The sequence below is a fragment of the Anopheles moucheti genome, chromosome 3 (genome assembly GCF_943734755.1).
Source record: "Anopheles moucheti chromosome 3, idAnoMoucSN_F20_07, whole genome shotgun sequence".
Lineage (NCBI taxonomy): Eukaryota > Metazoa > Arthropoda > Insecta > Diptera > Culicidae > Anopheles > Anopheles moucheti.
In genome coordinates, this window is record NC_069141.1 from 92,099,902 (window position 1) to 92,123,306 (window position 23,405).

General features: G+C 45.1%; 1 protein-coding gene across 8 annotated transcripts in view; it reads right to left on the reverse strand.

Moving 5' to 3' along the window:
- The window catches only part of LOC128305471 (myocyte-specific enhancer factor 2), a 43,489-nt gene extending 20,235 nt beyond the window's left edge, over nucleotides 1-23,254 (reverse strand). For 6 of the 8 annotated variants that reach the window (XM_053042941.1, XM_053042937.1, XM_053042938.1 and 3 more), the window contains exons 1-2: nucleotides 22,362-23,254; nucleotides 7,374-7,426 (exon numbers count right to left, since the gene is read on the reverse strand). The gene's annotated coding sequence lies outside the window, so the exon portion shown is untranslated. Of the gene's footprint in view, nucleotides 1-6,210; nucleotides 6,528-7,373; nucleotides 7,427-22,361 lie in introns of those variants that run through there. The other 2 variants (XM_053042936.1, XM_053042933.1) reach the window with 2 other exon arrangements.
- Nucleotides 23,255-23,405: the final 151 nt, after the last annotated feature.

A 23,405-nucleotide genomic window follows, 5' to 3' on the forward strand; every position in this document is an offset into this window, starting at 1 on the left:
TTCAAAACATCGACACCATCGTAACAAACCATTATGCTTGCTGCTGCTACTGCTGCCGCCGCTGCCTTGCTGCGTAAGAAGAGCGCGCGTGCCAGTTGATGGGTAATGACGACCGGGAAGCGCATCCCAGCGTCTTGTGCTCTGTTTATCTGAATAATTTTGCTTGACGAAAAAAAACAACACACACACACACACAACTTCCATAAAGCTGGCTGCTGCATCGCTACCGGATGGCAATAAAATACGTTCCATACGCATTGGTGCGTCGCCCTTCGCGATCGGTACGCTCCTTCTTCCTGCTGTACTTTCATTTGCATGCACACATCTGCTTTTTTTACGACCACACGAGCAGGGCAGAAATTTCGATCGTTTAGCTTCGCCGTTTCCCATTGCTACAGTGGAGAATTTTATCGTTGTTTGACGGGGATTTTTTTTTCCTTTTGCCTGCATTCCGCAACTGACTAATACTCGCTGGTCGTAAAATGCCCTTTTGAGAAAGGGAATAGTTCACTTTCTGGCTCGTATCGCACCCTGATCGTGGTTCGAGATCGCAGTCCTAACACGGATCAACGTGCTCTTGTTCTGGATCTCCTGGATTGATCGTCGTGCCGAGCCGGGTGATCTAATTTTTCTCGTGGACGGAGAAACCCACCAGGAAGAAATTATAAATCGCTACCGTCAACCAACTGAAGCTGGGCCTACAACTTCAGACTCATCTCTTGGAATGATTTTCCCCCTTGGAGATCTACAACGGAGTACGAAATCCTGGTAAGCGATGCGGTTCAGGCTACAAAGGATGGTTGAGGGACCAAATGTAACGAAATCAAAAAGAAACATCACGCTGACAGACACTCGGCCAGATGTTGGTAAAAAAGATCGCTTCTCCCAAGTGTGCCATTCGGGAAGGACACGAAGAAGCGAAAAAGACAAACTGAATAAAGAAGTCGAAACAAACTAGAAAACGAAGCCTCGGGATTGTCTCGGTACTCGAGCGAGGTCGTAGTCCTTTTACCAGTTGAAGCGATAAACACATGTGTGTCACAGACCGTTTCAGCCAGCAGCCGATCGATTCTGCAGGAGCCAAGATGCGATATGTCGGCAAGTCTGGCCGGGGTCATAATGCGAGCGTGCACGTTGTCTTGGCAGTGTTGCGTTGCGATTACACCGCTATCGCTATCATTCTTTCTAGCCAGCTTGGTATGCGGCTCGGCTGAAACTATGAGAACAACCAAGCGCTCAGCTATGAGCCAGAAATTAGCCAACTGGATGATTTGAACGAATTGTGTGGAAAACGATTCGCATGCTATTACAATAATTCCTAAAAAGCTTTGCTTCACACAAACCAAAAACATCAAAAAACGAGCGGTTTTGCTCATTATACTCGTATGAAGATCGTAAATTTTCGCAGCTCAACCGGAGTACGATACGGTATTCGGGCTGTGTGAAAAGCAGACAGTAGCCACATCTGCTCCAATTACACAACCACCAACCGTTGAAAGTGAGAAACACACAGGCCCAAAACACTTCTGCCGGAAGGCGCAATAGAATAATAAGCGTTAGAACGAGGGAAAGAGATAACGTTTGGCATGCCCAGAAGTAAGGCTTTCACATTCCGCATATGTGAATTCAAGATGTAAAACAAATAAGTTCCATTTTTGCGTTTTATTGTTTTGCAAGAAATGCGAAAAGGAATTTTGGATAGCAACAATAATGAAACACGAGTTCCGTACCGGTACAACGATAATTAGATATAATGCGATACAACATGGCTACTTCTCTAATCAGCTGACATCAAATGTGAGCTGCACCTTCGCATACATAAGTGAACATAATTCTCGTAATATTTCGCAGCAATAAGGTAAAAGCAGCAAATAGGCAAAATTCCGAATACAGTGTAACAAAATTCTAATTCACATTCAGCAATGATTAAAGGTGGCTAGATTGATTTCCTACGTCATACTCCTGTATTTCCATTTCTCGGAACCCAGTTCCACCGGCACAACCGTATCAAAGAGAATAAAAATATTCCACACACCCAGGGACTCTAATTAAGATTCCATCGTGGCCCAACCCCTTCAAAATACGAATAAATGAGGCACCATTTTGTTTTCCTTTACGCCGATTCCTTTGCGATCCTCCTGCGTCCTAAGCGCTCACCAGTATCCTTATAGTAACCAGCCTCTCCTACACGCCCAAACTGTCGATCGGCAGCGATACACACACCTTTTACATCCCACACAAACACACACCTTATTTTCCATTCGGGAAGATACATTTACTGCCGTGCGGGTTTGACACTCGAAGTCGACACGTTTCGGCAGTTTCTTGGGATTTTGGTTGCGCAACAAAACATCGAAAGCCAACCAACGGTAGCATCCTGCGAGGAACCACTGCGGAGATCGCTCACCGGAGGTCAGATCGGAAGGTTGTTGCGTTTTTGAACAACACGCTCGCGAAGAAAAGCGACGAAAAATCGACAAACACATCGACACGGGGTTGGTATGAAATGGGACCAAACAAAAAAAAACGCAACAAACAAACGCAACGCAACACCCCAACAAGTACGAAACGCACCACGGACAAATTAATATTTCACGCCCGAGGTTTTCGACAATCCGATTGACAAAACGGCTCGAAAGAGTCGCAAGAGATCTGCTGGGGCTGTCAGCATACAAACGAAGAAGAAAAAAATCACTCACGAAGATGATTTTTTGGCTGAAAAGAGTAAAAAGTGACAGTCTGCTATCGACGCCATGGTACAAAAAACGTGCTTTAATGAGGGCGCGTAGCAGGATAATAATGCCGTAACGTGAAAACACATTCCCGATACTTCCGCTTTCGTACGCAGGCAACATTGAGGATAATTTTAAGGAACAACGAATAAGGGACACAACTTCTCTGCCGGAAGTACACAAAAAAGCTCTTCACAAAATGTTGCTAATCTCAGCGCAGTTAGTGTTATTCGATGAGAAAAGCATCAATAAATTAATAGCTTTAGCTCTTCCGCTAGAAACGTACGCGCATACAAGGAAATGGTTTTTTTATGTACCGTTTTAATGCATACAGAAACAAACCGAAATGACTTTTAAACTGGTCGAACCCGAAAAAAGCTGAAAAATATCATAATCCATTATACATTCGCTGGCTTTCTTTTAAAGGATTTCATGAAATTCCAGTCGATCGATTTCTCACAAGCATCCGATCCAATCGCGCGGGCCATTCTCCAGCAAACGGCTCGGTAGAAAAGGGCACGTGCGCGAATAATTTGATTACATTCATAACCGAGAAGCACACTGTTTGCCGATTTTTTCGGCACATTCTTACATCCCTTGCTGCCTACTCCGGTGCGCAACAACAAGACTTGGCTCAAGAAAAAAAGGAACGTAAAATACAAAACCCCAACGGAAAACTTATGGCAATTCAGGCAAAGAAGAGGTAAAATATTACGAAAACAAAGCATAACACATTTCTGCTGTATATTACCCGTTCAATGGGTTGTGGGCAAAGTATTCGAGTATAGAGTTTCAAAAACATTGCCAACGCGTGCGGTGTGTGTTTTTCAAGAGTTTTATTATTTTATATTTGTTGCCGTACACACACCGCTCAGACTCAGCTTTCGGTTCGATGTTTTCCAAGCATCCCAAAGACGTCACTTTCGTACGGTCCTCCTGCTGTACGCTTCTGGCACGGTGCCAATTTTCCATTTCATTCACCACCCACCACACACACACAAGCGTGTGGAAAGCGTTTGACTTCTGACGCGGACGGGCTGCGACCCCATATAGCGCGTGAAGCGGACAGAAAATCCGCTGTCGAGATGAATATCTACCAAAAAAAAACAACAACAACTCCAAGAAACCCCCTCTCGTCGCGACGGGCCGGAGATGGAAAACTTGTAGCCGTGTAAAGGAGAAACAGGCAAGTAAATGCATCTCGGTAAAATCGAAGACACGCGCTACACGACCGGCGGTGATGACATTTTTCGTTCGTTCCAGAACTGCTTGGAATGGAGGATCGCGACGATGGCGCGAGGGTTTTCTTACCATGATGGAAGAGAGCTGCTCCAAAGAGCGCGTCAGTCTTCCGCAGTAATTATGACAGCCCACCCGGCAGACACAACACAGTCCCTCCCCTCCTTGTACATCCTTACCGAGGACGACAATCACCTACAAATTATTGTACAGCCGAACGACGTATCTTCCGTAGCCGGGAAAAAAACGTGCAGCGAAATGTACGCACGAGACACACAATCCGCCCCCGAGAGATTTCGTTCCCTTACTCGTACTCCCGTCTGCGATTGGACGATCTCGGCTTCAATTTAAAACGTGCATGTCACATGAAACCGCCACCGGAAACGCATTCGTCGTGCGGCTGCAGCACGTGCTTTGGTACCGGGCGCAGCGGTGCGTTTTCGAATGGAAGTGGAATGACATCTTGAAGAACGACGACTTTGAAATCCCATCATCCCATCTCTTATCCATCCGCAGTGGCCCGCATCAGGGTATGTGGTGGATGGAAATGAAGAAGCAATTAGAATCTCGAGAAGATCGAGACATTTTCCACCCTTGCACCCTTCCATCCAACTGAATGGTGAATGCTCGTAGAGGGTCCCCTTGCTGGTGCCGGTGCTCATTAAAAGAGCAAACCGAAAACAGCGACGCGCATTTGGAAACTTAAGCCAGGTATATCTGGGCCGGAACTTGAAAGATGCTAAGGGAAAATTGAAAGGGAAAACTGAACCGTATGCCGACAAATAGGAATGGACGGTTTGCCACAGCACCAATACCAGAGCAGCGAACGGGCGTTTGGTCCGCTCTCTGTTCGATGCATTTTTCTCTGATCTGATCCGGAACCAACGCAGCATGTATGCGTTAATGAACTGATCTCGTCCTACTGCCGCCGCATCTGATCCGATATGTGCTCTAAAGCAACCATGGCGTGGCTTAGCTGTAATGATTTACCGACCGTACCGTGGTGGTACGAACGCGCACGCACCAAATCGGCCTTCCACTCCCTGCTCGACCAGAGACACTTTGATTTAGGAAGGACGGCGCGTGCGCCTCGGAAGAGTGTCTTTTAATTTCCCCCTTTTTCTAGTCCGAGCCTAATGGAATAGTCGGAAAATATGTGCAACCTCTCGCACTCGTGTTTAAACGTTTGTTTCCCTTTTTTTCTTTCCTTCGGCCATGCACGGGGGGATGCGCAGCTGCCGATTGTGGTGCGCCCGAAGGACAGCGCCATCAACACAGAATTATATTTTTTGAGGTCGCATAGATTATGTTTTGTGTCAATTTCACAACCCAGCGGTAGGTGTTATGATCGGAATTTTAGTAACTTGAATTTCATACTCGATCTTACGGTGCATTCCAGGTAGTTACCTTTACCTACATTCAGGCCAAACATTCATACGCATCATTCATGCACTGTTTCATAGTTCACATTGTTGACGTTGGAAGAAAATGACACACTAAACTGCTAGTTGATGACGATCATGAGTTCTGTTTCGTACATGCCATAGCAAAACAGAAGACATGCGTTGATGCAAAAGCAAAATATGTACGGACTTTCCGGACAGCTGCACGCAAGTGTTGCTGCTAGAAGAGTAGTAATAAGAAACAGCGCGCAATCGGGACATGTTTGTTCTGCTGGTACGCACCAGGGATGTTCAGCGCTTCCAACATACAGAGCTGGACGAGAAAGTTGATCCGACAGTCAGTTAGTCACCTCGTCTGTGGGTGGCTCTACGCGAGACGTTAGCGGCAACGAACGCCGGTCGTGGCGAGGATCATCTTCTCGATCGCGTTGCGCATGCGAGATCCTCCTGCCATATCGATCCAGCTGCCGTGGTGAAACAGCGCCAAGAGAAAAACCCCATATACACAACACTCGGCCGAATGAAAAATGATGATCCGGTGTTGCGGGTAATGCAATGGTGCAGTGAAAAACATTTCCCGAGAGAAAATCGCGCATATTAGGCGAGGTTTTCTTGTGAGATTAAATGACTAAGGACAACTGCACTGTCGAGAACTGAAATGCAACACCACTTCACCTTAATGTGTTCTACATGGAAGTACTTCGAACAGTCTATTTCAACAGAGTGTATTGGAATTACAACGAGTATGTGGAAAGCCAAAAAATGTCTACCATCTCTCCATGTAACCCGTCCAGTACAACATCTAGGAGGTGAAAAACAAACTCACAAAAACTCACCTTTACGCGCCTAAGCAAATCACACACCACCACCGTGTCCTGGCCGCTTCGTGTATCTCCCTATCCCCGTTCCTAGTACTGCATGTAATCGCCTTTCACATCAACCGTTTGCCATTTGACATTTTTTCGACCAGTACTGTGCAGGACTGCGCAGCAGCTGCGTTCCTGCTGCGATCGTTTGCGCAGTACCCAACACCACTCGTCCTTCTACACGTCGACTTCAGAGAGAGAGTGTACACCGCTTCAACCGCTGTCTCCTTTTTTGTTCTACTCCTGGCCCCCGGCAACAACTCACTACACTTATCCACCACGTCTACGTCTGGCTGATGACGATGACGGCGACGACGACACGACAACCTACGGGTACTGGCTTGGTACTGATTTTCAGTTCGATTTTCCACCGCTATTAATAGAATATGTGGCCTGGCCACAGCTTCGTCTAGTTGGTTCGTTCGGCCGTTCGGGTTTTACGTTGGATACCTCCACCGGTGGCGCATTTTCACCCAAAACACACCGAAGACACGCTGCTGCACGACTACGCTTTTCCCAACCAACAGCAACTGAGAAGAAACATATACATACACGTACAGTTGCTCAAAATCTAATACATTAGACTCTTTTCTGGATGTTCTAACACACAAGAAGAAGAGCGCGAATTAAAAAATCCTATATTCTATTGGATAAAGTTTGTTTTTCCATACGAAACAATTTGAAAGTTTGCCAAGCATTATTTGATGTCCATAAATGTCCCACTAATAGTATCTCCGTGATCTGTTTGCACCTCAAACGAGCGTTCCACGATCAACTAACCGATCGATGCGAATGAAAGATCATACCTTTCTTTACTTTGCGTGGAAGAATTGCAATCGCGCCAAATGTTACCGATCGTCAGTGCGCATGTCACATTTCACAGCGCTGAGAAATCGTCCTAAACTCACCAACTAAGCGACGAATACATGAACGCTAGCACCTCTGTATACGATCGTGATCATGCATAAGCATTGCTTTGGTACGGTGAATTATCAGTTACTCTAGCACACTGCGAGATAGATGAATCTCAAATTTTGAAAGGCTAATAAATATCGTTAACCCGAAAAAAATCTTTAAACAATGATATTTATAAAAAATACTAGAAACTATTTTGCAATAAAAAACCCGCTTACCCCGTCCTCGTTTTAAAGTTAATAGAGATGATCACATTCTTCTCCTAAAAGACCTGGAAAGAGAGTTCATAAAATGCGATTAATGAAGTTAACGATTCCAACAACCGGTAGTGCCTACTGGTAAAGTAAATAGTGCTAGTTTAACTTTATGCAAATATTGAGCTTTATCGATTAAGTTAACCGAGTCAAGTCTAGTGTGCCTCAAAATACACCACTACATCGTTACTGCTTCGATGCTCTAGACAGGATTGTTGGCTAGATGTCGCAATGCGCAATAAACGCCGCCTAGATCTATCGCGATCCCCACAGCCAGCCACTCATCCATCACTGAAATGTGCGGCGGCACGCTTGCCGCCAGCAATCTGTACACGCACCCGCAAACTCCGTCAAAAGCGCATGACTGGTGACACTAATTAATGGAGCATAGAGCAAAAGCATGCAGAGAAACATAAAAAAACCCCATCAAGGTGTTTCAATAGTCCTTCCGATGCTGGAAAATCTAGGCGTGACTCGAGATGCGCACCTCGACTCGTACCCATCACGATGTCGTTCTCATTTGAATGTCATTCGCACATAACGCCATTTCCTCATCGACGGCGAAGCTGATCATCACCGCGCCGAAACGATTTTAATGTTTCTTTTGCACAGCGGCGGCTGGCGCATTCTCAAGCAGGAAGCGACTGGCGAGATGAATCGAGAACTGCGCTTATATATTCTTGACAGAGCAAGATGGAAGACGCACGAAGATGGCCACATTTTGGCAATGGTTCAGGTTATCCCTTGCTTTCCACCCGCTTCACACCGGTGGTGTCTAATGAAAAAATGCGATAGAACGATCAGTTTATCTTTCGTTGTGTCCCCGTGTAAAAAGTGTCTTCCGTTCCGTGATGAACTGGTTAATGGCCTAACCTGTATCCAACAGCCAGTCCATCAATTCTTCTATGTTCCATTTTCTTTCTTCACCACACTGGATAACGTGACCGAAGCCTGTTGCTATTTGTAACTTAATTCTGCGACAGTTGCGACAGGATTAGTCTAGAGAGCGAGCATATCTCTCCCGATGTACGTACTCATGAAATCAATTCTTAGGTAATTTGGTAATAAACTAAGTGCAGTATATCAGCTAAAAATTTTGCCACTTAACAGCAAGTCACTTAAAAACGACATTCGATAATTTATTGACACAGCTTTAACATGGTAAAAAGTAGACTCGTGGAAGAAACGTGGGAGCAGAAGATCTCTAACTAGGGAAACGGGATCGAGAGTAGCACAGGGAAGGTCAAGCGGTCGACGAACAAGATTAAGATGCTCATTCGGTTCCAAAACATTTGATCGGTTTTGTGTTGATGTCGCAGCCTTGAACCGAACCGCGAGAAAGAGCAAATCGGCAATAGTCGTTTTCGGGGTTTTCCTCGAATGATATCGGTACAACAAAAAAAAAACTGGTTACTTATCAGATACGGCCTCATTCGGGAGAAGGCCTTGAATGAAATTCTATGTCTCGATCAAGCGATTGATCCGGTTTTTTTTAATTCTTTCCAAAACGAAAAGTATACCAAAACTTGTTCAACGTTTTGTAGAAAATATGTAGAGCAGATCAAACTTATACAAACCAACCAACTACATAAACATAGCGCGCGTATTCAGCGATAAACTTCGTCTCAAAATACACTAGGTATTGCAGTGCTGGTTTGCTTTTACTTGGAATCCTGCTAGAATAAGTCATCGGACGACTTTTAGCTCCTACTGATGATGGTAATAAACCACCCTTGGAGCATAATCGGGAGTATCGGAGGGTTTGTTCGGCATAGAAAGAGCTGCAAGCTCCCAACCATCAACATCACTTCCAGACTATGCTCGTGGCTATTAATTTTGTGTCTCGTATCAAATGCCGCGTTTTGTTTTTTCTTCGCCCAATGCCTCCCAATATGGCTCCGGTCTATTCTGGGCGCTTGTGAGGGGTGAGAGTTGTCTTGTACCTGACGTTCTCCAATTTCGCTTGTATGTAAGATCCAAAGAGACAAAAAGCTTAAATGCAGCACATCCCGCCAGGAGTCACAAGAGCTCCAAACTTATCCTTTATTCTCCTCCATTCCTCGCTTCAGTAAGACCGTTGCTACGGAAACCGGATGATCCTGGCGTACTCATGCAACGCCCCGTTTGTTTGCGTGTCTGGCAAGCTCCAATATGCTTCACAAACAGGTGGAAATCATCCTTTCCGGGAAACCATGGTACATGTCGGCTCATCCGCTAGATGCTTCGATCAATGTCATTCGTTTGGGAGGTTATAGCCACGTTCGAATTGCGTTTTTTTGTGCCTCTTCTACGACTTCATCCTCCTTCGAACGTTCATGTTATTTGTACCTCAAAGACACGCACGCTCCCACCAGACCATCAACACCTGATGCGGATTCAAGGTAACGTTTGAACTGCGTGAAAATACTAACGCTTAGCAGTATTTCGTCTTTAAACACTCTCATTCCAAAGTCCTCCTTATTGGCGGCAGGAAGCTAGAATTACTTATTTACCCACCAGAACCAACCACATCATTCCACTGTCGGAACTCGCGCTTCGGATCATTTCCGATCTGATGCGAGTAGACTACAAAGATTTACAAATGATGCCCAAATAATAAAAAAATCTTCCGACGCATCCAAAGGATATGGAAATGCGAACAACGGAAACCGACGTCCTTCCGGCTTGTGAAGCAGAATCCGGTACAACATGTTGCCATGAAAGCATTAGTAATTCGAAAAGAACATTCTTCCAATTGGCGCAAACCTTTATCCAGTGGAATCTAACATTCCAAATCAAAAACGGGAGGGAAAAAGCGATCAAATTGATGAAAAGCATGAGAAAAGTAGATGCGAGATAAATGTCATGCGTATTTGTGTGATGCGTTGGCGTACACCCGGACGTCCCCAGCAACCAAACCCAGGTCTAAAGGGACGAACCTGAAAATGGAAATTATTTTTATACCTTCGATAGTACTAAACCGTCCGACAGATCTGGTCGTGAGCAACGTACACAAAGGTGCGTCGTTGGCACCTTTATTATCTGCATTCTTCCATCTCCGGTGAAAGCGAAAGAATAAGCTACCGGCGGAACGCAGAATCGCAGGCATGCCACTAAAAAACGCGTCTCCATGGTGAATGCCGTGCCGCGTGCGTTGCTTCTTGACGCGTTTTCCCGCTGGTTTTCCTCCCTATTGGTGCACACGCGCAAACGAGCCACCTTCGTTTAATGTTTCCCCGAGCTTATTCACCGCATCCCGAAGGGGCTGTGCTGTGGTGGAGGGCCCGCAGACAAATAAACTGTTGCAATTTTTGGTTATTTACTTGACATTTTCTTCCGCATTTAATAAAAAGAAAAATCTTTCTTTCCAACACATCAACACCAACATTCTCGGAAGGTGCGTTTTTGGAAAACGACGAAAACACACAAAATCACCATGAGAATAAAATGTTGCTCTGAAATAAAAAACAACAAATAAATAACCTTCCCCACATTCGTGCGAGCCCTATTTGGCGATGGCGCAGCTTAATGGTTCACCAAACATCATGATCACAACAATGGTCGCCCCAATTAGATGCAGAAGCTGGCAAGGCGCAATTAAGGGGAAGGGAAGTTCGATAAGGTACGAAAAACGCTCATGGAGCAAAAAACTTGGGTATCGAAAAACGTAACCCAACGCCTTGGTGATGAATTTATCCCATGTCACGTTTTTCCGGCATGAAGAAACGCGAATATTCAAATGGGGAGCAACCGTTTTTTTGCCGTGCCTAAAATATCTCCCGCTCCCCGAAGACATAGAAGATCAAACAAACGCACTGTCGACCGAAGGAACCAAACACAAAACAAAAAAAACAATCGATGCCAAATAATGGTGGCAAATTGTTTTTCGTACAGCTTTTCCCCCCACTTCGGTTGTTCTCTATATAATTTCCCTTTCCTTGCATCGATTGTATGATAGTTAATTCCCATGAGCAGCTACAACGCATTAGCCGATAGGTTTTCTCTCGTTTTTAACGCGGGAAGATTGGAAGATGGACAGACGAACCGATCAGACAGCTTGCCAATTTTGCGCGCAATGATCATTTCTTTTTCGGTTACTTCTCCACAAACACACCGTCACGTCTCCATGCTGCCGCCGCAAACACGTGGAACGACGCCGTGGTGTGCAAGGTAACTATGAACAAACAACTCAATAACCTCCAAGAGAAAGGCTTTGCTGCCAACCAGCCAGCAGCTTCTGCGCGGCAAGAAGCACTCAACCAACCAACCAACCTCGCAGCGCGAGTGACGTCAGAGGGTAGAGTAAGTTTTCCCAAATAAATTTTCAATGAACCGGCAAACCGTACAGTCGAAGTAGCGCGCAATGGATAAAAAAACTTGCGTCAAAGTTCAATTACCGTTAGGTGCAAAACGCCAGTTAGCTTCCGTGGGCGGAAATTCATGCGTTCCACAATGTGCTCCATACACCATTGCCACATGTAGCGATGAGGTGAGGCGTAAGCGGTGAGGGAGTCATGTTGATCCAAGAGCAGACCGGATCGACCTTCCACCGCTCTTTCAATACTTCATTCCCAGCATTCTTTTGGCGTGGCCACAGTGGCCACAGTTGAGCACAGTTGATTGTTGGAGACTTCGCTGAAACGTTTATTTCCCGAGTAATCTTTCCAACTTTTCGCGCGGTATTGTTCTCTACATTCATTTTTTACCACTTATTTCTGAAAATAAATCTGGCTAACAAGAAGCGGAAATAGAAAATAATTCTTTTGGTTAAGAATTTTTATTTGATTGATTCGCCAACAATTCATCATTTTGGTCACGACCACGGCGTCAGAGAATTCAATAACAGTGTACGGTCTGCCTCCTGCTTCCTGAGAAATCGATCATATTGCAATTAGATCTGAAATTCTGGACCCAGAACAAAACGGATTATTCGATGAGCAAATCACTAAGTCGCCATGGACCTCGCTTTCGTCGATAATCGTGGCTGGAAGAACCGGTTGAAACGAGCAAAAATAAACAATATTGACTAAATGCACAAGTCAACTAAATGGAAGACTGATAGCGTGCAACAAAGTTTATGTTATCATCGGTTTCATAATTTTTTGCTACTCTCTTTTGACTACCAATTCTCGCTCCATACGTAAAAAGACGCTACAAAAACAGCTCTGCAAACATCACCCAACAACCCAACTGCCGGTAGCCGAGGCTCAAAGCGGCACCGCGCGACAATCAAACAACGCTGGATGACGTCTCGATACACGCCATCGATTATTCAACACCCCAAAAAATGCAGGAACGTACACAATTTGAATGGGAAGGATTGATCGGCCGATTGGCGGAAAATTCGTCGCCCTCTATCACAGTTCAAGTGTGATAAGATACACGTAGCGTGCCATCCACAGACACGCTTCCTCATACAAAGCGGAGCCAAGCTTAACCGTATCCGCATCAATCTGGTTCCAATCGTGCTGTGTCGGGCACGATTTGAGAGCGAGAGAGAGAGAGAGAGAGAGAGAGAGAGAGAAGAGAGAGAGAGTGGAAGCATTGCAGCCACAATCCATTTGCACAACAAAACAATCGGTCGCATTATTGACTCGAACGTAGTTGCGGAGGCCAATCTTTGCATGGTTTGTTCGACCAGCTCCGGTGGGTCAAGGGTTCACCACTTAGTTGGGTACGAACCGTGAAACGGGCCCTGTATTCGCGGGGGCCAAAATCGCCACATGATTGGGATGATGGTATTCGATTCTCTCGATCTTCTAGGTCATGTGTCAGTACTTGCTACGGGGGATTGGTCCTGATGGGATTTTGGTCCGGTTCGTTCGTGTGCAGACCGGCGCCGCGACCATCATGCCTCCGGGTCAGATTTTTTTATTTTTTTATCTATACGGCTTCCCCGTCATTTCCTTCATGCAAACGATAAGCCGAGATAAGTGTGATAAAACGCGGCACGGTTACGATAAGCGCGGGGGGTTCAATACGCAGAGGTGCAAACCGATAAGGAACCCACGGGTACGATGCTGACCGTTGGACACAAGTCATGCTCGTGACGACTAACCATTACCCAAAAGGTGTGATTGGCTCAGATGCCGATCAAACGCGCCATAAATCCAGCGGCAAACATCTGCCGACAAATGTTTTTAGAGGAAAATTTGAAGCAACAACCACCGCCACCGTCGAAGAAGTACTTTGTGCCAGAGAAAATTTAATAAACTGCCTGTTGAAGGATAGAGTATTTGATTACTTCGACTCCTTACAAGACAATGCGATTAAATCTCTGACCTTTGTCGAATTTCTTCGAACAATTCGGAATGGGCTAGATGGACAACCGCTCCTTGCCGCTTCCATTGCGTCGGGATGAAATTAACGCCCGATCGTGTAAGTAACCTCCGCCCCACCGTTCAGCTGAAAATAACATTCGCAGAACCGATTCCACGAATGTCCTGCAGACACTCCCATGCGAATGTCATTCCCCTGTTTTTGATGGTTTCAGTACGGAAGTCGAATTTCGGTTCATCAACTTTTCGCGATTCGCACCCAACGGCAAAATGTTAATCCGAACCGACGGGGTCTGGTGCACATGAACGGTTGGATGTTGTCGAAGCATCGATGTGATCCGGATTCCGGAATCGATGTTTCAATCTTGCTAATAGTGATTATATTTAATCTGCTTCACAGCGACGTGAGGCAAACTGCGTTGAGTGGTAGCTAATCCAAACGCTTCAGTTGCAGCAGGGAGGGACCACCGAAACGAAAGGGGAAGTTGTTTTTCCCGGAAGCCAATATTATGCCATGCGAAAAAGATAAACCTCCCCGTTCCAAACCTATCGGATGATTTTCGATCTCGTAATCGTTAATGACCTTGGTAATGATTCTTTCCTGCCGTTGTACTGTAGCTTCACACGACAGCAACACGACTCTCCGTCCTGTAGTTCAAAAAGTTTTCCCATCGACGGTTCGAGATGTTTTGCTTTCTCTCGTCACCTGGCAGCGAAAAGGCCAATTAGCAAATTACAATCCCTCTCACTTGGCATGAGACATACCTGTAATGCTCGATACGTTGTCGATTTGCTATTGGAAGCTTCTGGCGGAAAGGAATGCGGAAGGAATGGGAAAGTGGAAGAGAGGTGAAACATCAAAGCTCCCAAGCATTCGAACGTATCTATATGATTTTCTTTTATTTGTTAATGGGAATACTCAAATTATCGAATGCGAAAGACCCAATTTTGATAGATACAGGATTTCCATTACAAAATCTTCTCGAATGTGCAACTGTTATGTTGTGTTAACCACCAAACATGATTCTCCCAAAGGTGCCATATGGAATGGGATTACGTCCTACATCTGTTAGCTATTGAACATACTATCTAAAATATATGGCACGGCCAGGATCAAGCCTAACGAACAAGTATTAAACTAAATGTGCTTGCTTAAATATGTTCATCAATATAAAGATCGTGTTAAGGTACCGCTACGCGAAAAAATCTAAATAATTATCAATCGTTAAGTCCTCTACTTGCCGTACAACAACCACGTGTAGTTTCCCAACGAATTGTCTTTTGTCAGGCTATATTTTGATAAACTACCCATTTTTATTGCCATTTTAAACACGTTACGCTATAAAAGAGGAAAAATGATTTTACAATTTAGCAACAGATAATTACTTTCTCACAATGTTGCTGGCCACAAGCGAACCGGTGAGGCATTGCAGTGATGAGCGATAGTTATCTTCTATTCGCCCTGGGGCATAGCTTTTCCGAAATGAGTAAAAACTTAACTATCATTACCGAGTGCACTCAGCATTGGGCTCTGTGGTCATTAAACGAACAGCAACAGCAGTTGTTCTGTGTGTGTGTGATGCAATTTTGTCAACCAAAAACGATCGCAGCTTTATTCCACTTTTTGCCACTTTTTGCGTTGCCAAAATTTTGCCCAGAAACCACAAAGAGAAGAAAAAAAATAAGATGCCCCCGAAGCTAAACTGGCTTTATCCAAAACGTTTCGACGGTCATTCGGACGCGTCCATCGAAATCCGAACGGAAGGTCGTTGGGACAACAGCGACCGTTTGGTCAGATCTATGTTCGATATGACCACGATTGTATCCAGTTGAACCTGTTTTTCGTCCCAGAGAATTTCACACAATTTGCTTCCATCTTGATCAATCACCAACGAGCTCAATCATCTTCGATTGGGCTACAAATTAAACACCCTCCAATTCCATCTGACGATGCAGCTGATTGTATACCCCAAGATTTGAAACATTTTGCGTAAAATTTGTCGTAGAGCAAGGTGAATAGAACATTGCCCAGTTATCCACATCCACGAGACATCAAAGTGTTCGAAAGATCGTCCTCGCCAAAAATCTGAACCCACCGTCATAGCGCTTCATCATCCAGCCTAATGAGCTTTTTTTTTGCGTCGGCTCCGGTGCGCGAAACAGATGATGGCCGTTCCCGGAGCTCAGGCGCCGCAACGTACAACCAGACGGAGCCGCTGCTTATGACGTGATGCTGAGCAGAGTGGATCGCGAACATGCGAAGATGATAAAAAATGACCGATACAAGCGCAAACCATGCACGATCTTCGCCTGTTGTGTTGTGTGACCCCCATACGCAGCATCAACACAGCTGCCAGTCCGTATGACCCCCACACACAGCATCCAACCGTCTTGAGATTAGAGAACGGCGCCGAATGTACTATCTTATTGCGCATGCGTACGCTTTCACAGATTCAGAAAGTCACACACAAACATGCATATATATTCTTTCGCACAACCGATCTTCCTCGTGTGTGAGGGTGAAGCATAATAAGATGATTGGTTTTCTTCCACCAAACACCATGGCTACCCCCAAAGAACGTATGCACGGTGTTGTTTTAATCGAATTTCATTGATACACAGTTCCGCCGAGCGCGTGGAATCGCAGTCATCTCACGACTCACTTTATCACACTCACCCAAAGCTCACAATTCGCATTTTTCTGCGCCAAGGCGGGCAGAAACATATCCTCACACACACACACATACGTCGGCAAGACCCAACATGTCCGGGTTGTTGGTGTGTAGGGAACATTTTACTACAGCTCCGACACGATTCAAGATTAGTAACGCATGCGCGGCCAACGCGGCGCGAGCAGGAAAGTAATCTTAACGCCCTCTCTCACACATACCACGAATCCGTGTTTTACTTGATCGATGTGAACCGGCTCGCTTGTTCTGCTTCCTCTTTGCGCGATCGAACAAATCAATGATGTCATAGCGACCCGTTCCAAACCCCCCCCTCAACCCCTATAATTCAAGAAATATCAGCCTCACCATCCACACCTCACCCGGCTCGTCGCTCTTCACTACCTACGCCGAGTACTGTTGGGGCGATGTGCTCAGAATCAGAAGTATTATACGCTCCCAACGTAAACAACGCAAACGATCCGGTTGTTGACGGTAGAGCAGAGTGCGTCCGCTTTTTGACACTCTTGGGGCGCTGTCAATTCGGGCTTCAGCCTGATGCGTATCAACAGTTTAATTACTTTTCCGTCGGGTTGTGGAAGGACGTGGGCTTATGCTAGAATGCTTTTTAGGGCGCCATACCCCAAATAGCACTCTACTATCTTGGTGTTCAGCAAGCGCAGGAAATCAAATACTAAGCACCAATTACAAACAATTACAAATGTGAGATCATAACGAACCTGTGAAGATGATGTACGTGTGGTTTGTCACATCAAATGATTTTCACGGAGAGCAACAAGTCAGCAGAGCCCCTACGACGGGTGCATCATCTGGTTCGGTCCGCTCGGCATGTATGCGATGTGGTAGACAACAACAAACAAAAACATTATCGCATCTCACTAAGGGAGCACTTTCATTGGAGCGAATTTGATACACGATGTTCTGCTGTCTGCGATGCTTGTCCCTGGCTTCGCTCCGGGGGATAAAACAGATCCCTTACGACACTACACTCTAACCCGGTCCGCTGCACGTAGATTCGTCCGGTGGGGTAGGATAGAGATAAATTCACAGACACAACATCATACAACATCAAAGACCAAACCCAAAGTTCTAGGCGATCACCTCCTCCAGAGCTGCTACGAACAAGAACTGCTCCACTTGTGGCTTGTATTGCAAGTTTTCCGTAACGCAACTCCTGTCTCGATCGTCCAATCCCGCGCGCAAACTCAACCGACTGAAGGTCTTGCCGTGCACGAGTGGAACGCTTGGCGACATCGTACCCCGGGTTAGCTATCCGTTGGTCGTTTTCCAGTTTAACCTCGCCAGAAAAAAGGACCAGGAAGGAATGAATGACACATAAGGAAATGTTGCTTTGGAAACCAGTGCCGAGAACACACGAACGGACACCAATTTCACTTTTACTAACCCAGGAGATTGCGACAGGAAAACGAATCCAAAGAACACTGGAAGGAATTGCCCTCGAAGCATTGAAATTGAAAAGTTGTGCACCAAAAACTGACTGTACCAAAATTTCGAAAGGACGTGAAAGTAACCCGTTGTAGTGTAGCGTATAACCTCTGGAGACAGGTTTTATCTAGACAGTATAGCAAGACCGAATTTTTTGAGTGCTGACTTGGACGATCCGAGTGCAGATGGCCGGTTTGGTGATGTTATGTTTTTTCTCTCTCCCTCTCTCTCTCTCTCTCTCTCTCTCTCTCTCTCTCTCTCTCTCTCTCTCTCTCTTTTCGCGAATGGGATCGGAGACGATTCGCTTTCCTTTCGCGGGGGCACAGTTTCGCAGCATTAAGCACGCAATATGTTAATCCAACGGAATCTCGAAGCCTGCCGAATGCATTGCATAGCAAAATCCGCTTCGCGGCATCGCGTCGTACGCTTTGGAGCCGTATGAACATCTTTGGATGGTTTACATCGTCAAACCTTCGACAGGTTTGTTGTTTGGCACAAACCGTTTTGTGTGCCGTGTCGTAACATGCAGCTCTTTAGACGTATCTCACCTGTCTTATTGCCCAATTCTCAACAGCAAAAGAAGGGTCACGGACAATGTTGGGAAGGAGTAGCCAAGGCATGACCCTGTAGCGTTCCAGTACTTCATCTTGTCTATCCGCATTATCCGGAATGGAATATTTTAAGAAAACGATATGGCAATAAGCTTATCTAACAGTAAAATAACTCAAATTACTCTACAGTAAAAATAAAAAAGGGACTTCAAATAACCGAGGAAACATATCTGTTCTGGAAGAAGAAACATTCTTAGTTACTTTTAGGAGCAACACCTATTCAAACGAACAATTCGATACGCTTTACAATTTCACGGTAATTTTTTTCCCTTGTGACGCACGTAAATTATACCGCCTTTCTGGAATAAAACGTGTCAAAAACATAAATTATTTTCCCTGCTATGGTTTTCGTTTTTTATTCATTCCTAGCTACCTTTCTTCAAAAACATCCAGCAAATCGTCCTGTTTTGCCAAATTGTTACATTAAATCTGAGTGATAAATTAGGAAAAAATGTTAACCTCACTTGATGCGGTTTTTTGTATTCCTTTTGACTTTCATCTGATTTTGATCTCTCACTTCAAGTAGGGAAAGACGCTTGGTTAGACCGCAACACCATGACAACAACGTCAGCGAAAGCGCGTGAAATGACGCTCTTATCATAGGCAATACAAAATAAGAAAAGAAGATGTTTATCAATTTGGAAAAGTATTTTTTACATCAAAGAATAAGCCTCCCTGGGATGCTGGGATATCGGATGGTATCCTTGCAGAAATGGTTCACCTTTAACAGTGTACGAACAATTTCAGTCTTGGAGAATTTTATATTATTTCGAAAAAAACAAGAAAATAAAAACAACTAATTAATTGCAAAGTTCTTTTACCTTTTTCATGTACCTGTTTATACCTGTACATTTTCGTTTACTTATGGATTTATCTATTTCTTACTATTACTTCTATAATTATGACTGATCTTTGTTATGCTTCCCCTTTTGCGTCTTCTGTCGAATGAGACATAGGCATACATTTTTCTGTTGGCAAATGAGTCTGACAACCTTATCATGAGCCCTTTTGATGCTTTTTTTCTGGCTCTCTGATAAAGAGAGAGAAAGGGAAAGATAGAGAGAGAGAGAGAGAGAGAGAAAGAGAGAGAGAGAGAAGAGAAAATCTAAAGGGTCTCTAGTACTCTAGTCTAGTACTTTGATCTCTCTTCAGAAGTTGAAAAATTTATTTCGCCTTAATATTACACGGTAAGGATACATAGGATGATAATGCTTCCAAACAGGTTAGATAAAGGTAAAAAAGCGCAAGGATTCCAATACAATCCAATACCGCAGTAGCCAAACTAAGCTGAATTTGTTATCCTAGCTCAAAGATGTTGTTTTATTATAATTTGTTTTATTTTTCAATCCGGTGTACATGATCATGATAAACTGTAGCAGAACAACTCATTAGTGGTCAAGCTCACCCAAGTCTTGTTGCTTGCTGGGAATAAGGTAAGCTCGCAACATAGACAAGATATCCAGCATACACTCATGATTCTGCACTTTTGTACATTGACATGGGGAACAGGAAAATCGAGATTGGCTTCTGCTTGAAACCATGCTCTTAGATCGGGCTCGGTTTTAACCTGTCCTATCCATCATCGATCATTAACCAGATGGATACACCGGTGAGCCCTCACCATTCTTAACTTCTTCTTTCTTTACTACATCCACCGATTGTAGAGTAATGAGTTTCCCTTCCACCGATCCAGTAAAAGCCAGCAAAGCAGAAAGAGAAAGAGAGGGAAATGGTTGAATAATTTCTACCACTCCACTCGCACGTCAACCATTCCACTTGTTCCGGAGTTCAAGAAGTCCTTCTTCAGATAAAGAATGGTAGGTTATTTTGCGCAAGAAAACGTTCTTACACACGAACGTGCGTCCAATCGTGTGGTTGGTTCAATCGAACAATCACTCTTCCACGTTGGTCAATGTTACTTCCACGTTTCTGAGGGAGGGAAACCAGTCTTTCGTCGAATCAGGAACTGGTTCACGCATTCACGAGCAAGAGCAAAACGCAAGACAACGACTTCCACAGTCTTCAAGATCTTGGACCAGCGGCAACCTCCAAGCGTCATTGCACGACTCGCGTCCTCTTGGTACATCTGGGTGACGGCGGGAAATGAATATCCATCTTATCGAACACCTTTTAGTCTTGCACGAGTGTCCGTCCCTATTGTGGCACTGGGGGAGCAGAAGCCCACCTATCAACTTTTGAGCAATCATCATCATTATCAGCACACACGCATCACAATGGCATTTGTGCGGAAGACCACTCACATTACAGGCAAGTGCAAATGTGCCTGAGACATTCTTTCACCTATTGCAGCTTAATGTTCTAAAAATAGAACATTTTGACGCATTTTCCAGCAGAGCTCACAAGGTTTCCAAACAGGATCATCCTAACTTCTCCCAGATGGATCGTTTTAGTTGTTTTTTTACCCAATGTAATGGTCATGTGTAGCTGAACCGAATCCTAAAGAGCTCCTTAACTGCAACTTCTAAGCTGCGCATAACATGAGGCAAACATGCAAATTTTATCATTAATCATTTATAATCTTTCGGGCATCGTCTTGAGCAACAGACAAAAAGAAACTGTACCTATAACTTCTGCTTCAAGAGCAAATTACACATTTTCTTCAAATTCGCACACGTTTCACGATTCGAACGTGAACGCAGTCACACAGCCAAAAAGTTCGGATAGGAAAAATGAGCGAATAAATTAGAGCACCCTCACGATGACCTTCTCCCCTACGAATAGCCCTCTCAATAGGGCTTCGCAAACCGAAAACTCAGCCATGGGATCATCGCACGACTCGCCAACCTTCTTCACAGTTCTCCAACGGGAAAGCGGGAACAGTTTTCCGACCACCCATCCGGCTCAAAACATTACCCGGTTGGGGTGGTAGTGACGATGGTGAAGTCCGTGCATGGAAATGGATAGGAAAACATCACATCGCAACGGCCTTGAAATTCGTTCACCATGGTGACCAAATTGAAGGGAGGAAAGCGGGTGGGCTGGTTGTGACGTTAGAGCCCGCGTGCGCACATATATTTATATACATATATGTGTATGTGTGCGTTTGTAGCCAGTTTGGCTTCACATCCCGTAACGGTCGAAGTCATGTCGCGGCCGTGGTTGCTGCAGAAAGTAACTGTTAATAATGGCCAAACTACCAGTGCAGGTTGTGCAAACATCGAAAAATCAGCGCCACGGGGGAGGCGGTGTGGCAGCTGGAAGGACGCGTGGCAGGATGTTACATGAGGCGAAAGGTGGTGGGAGGGAGCATCGTGGAAACTGTGGAAAGCGAAAGGCCTTGCTGAGACATGCGACAATGAGAGCCCACTTGTCCAAAGGCCGGAGGTGAGAAGCGAGATGAACGTCGTCAAGCACGAGAGCTCACCGTCCAAGCGAAGGAGATCGTCTTATCTCAGTGATGATGCTGGTCGAGAAGCAACAAGTATGCAAATATTGGTCCCCATTTTTTGTAATGTATTTACGGGTATGGCTGGTCCAGGGTATCAGATGTTCGTGGCTGAGTTGTATGCCGCCGCAGTTTATCGATTGTAATAAGGATTTTTCACAACAAACGCAACGTTATTGTGAGCACAAATTTGTCGAGAAGCTCAGAATGTTTGCCATTCACTTCTTTATGTACATATGCATGTGGGTGCACACACACAGTCACGGACGTTTAATTTTGGGGGTTCGAGCGCGCAGGTCGAGAGAAAATTGTACCACGTTGGAAATTTATGTTTCCTCTAAAATGTAATTCTGTGACCGGCCTTATGATGGTGTAAGCGCACCCACTGTTTAACTCATCACATGTTTTGGGGTTCTAGGCTCACCAAACCCAAGATCCTTCGCATATTCAGAAGAACCAGAACCATTTACACTCACTTCTAAGTTTACCATGAACCAACCACCATCATTCCGAAGGACTCCCTTGCCAGTAATGCGCTTACTTACCTTTGTATGTTTTAAACAGCTACGCGGGAAATTTATCTTCGACCATTGTGAACACTATTTCCTCACAACAACAATAAACATCGACAATCTACTGGCTTGCGGCAACTCTCGGCGAAACCTATGACAACACTGTGACAAGGTCTCTCTTATGCCTGGCTATAGTGTGTACGAACGACAACACCGATTCAAATGCGATCAACACCACAGCAGCAGCCCCCAGCTTCTTGTGATTTGTCTTGTTGCCTTGGGGATGTTGTGGAGCTTTGGTTGCTTCGCTGGCGAATTCTTCGCAGCATCCTCCTGCGCTCTCGCGCTCGCATTCGTTCTACTCACTTTCTTGCGTGTATACGTATGTGTGTGTACGAATGACTAGCTCAGCACACGCACAACATGTGCACGATACACTCACCCCTGAAAAGCATACACCCCATTCCTTCAACCCCCTTTTTGTGCTGTGTACGTTGATTCTCACTACGTAACAATCTTTACCTTTTTTCTCTCTCTCTCACCCGTTACGATACGAATTTGTCTCACTTGCGTGCACGTCGGCAAAAGGGAATTATCTGCGCGAGCAGTTTCATTTCTTTTCCCTTTCGATTTCCAGCTTCGCCACAGTTGCGCTATCAATAATTATCACTTGAGCTGTTTCCTTCCTACTTTGCCACTCCACACACCACCTTCACCTTCAGCATTTGCTCTTCACCTCTCGTAAATTTTGCTCAACACCCGGTGCTTCACTAACGCTTCGCTAATGGGCGCCCCCGTGAGCCTTTAGCAGGCTTCTTCGCGCAAAGGCAAGGAATCCGCCTAATGTTGCCACCCTCAGAAAAAATCCCTCCCAGACGAAACACAACAGCAGCACTTCACCTCGATCCTCTTCCCGTTTTTCCACTTTTCTACTTTTCTCACACTTGTTGTTATGTTATAATGCCCCCGCTACACGACGGTCAAGTGCAACCCGGAGCGTGTGGTATCGTCTCGAATGACCAGCCAACAATTTGTAGGATTAACTGACGGGTGATGCATGCCTTGGTGCATCGAACA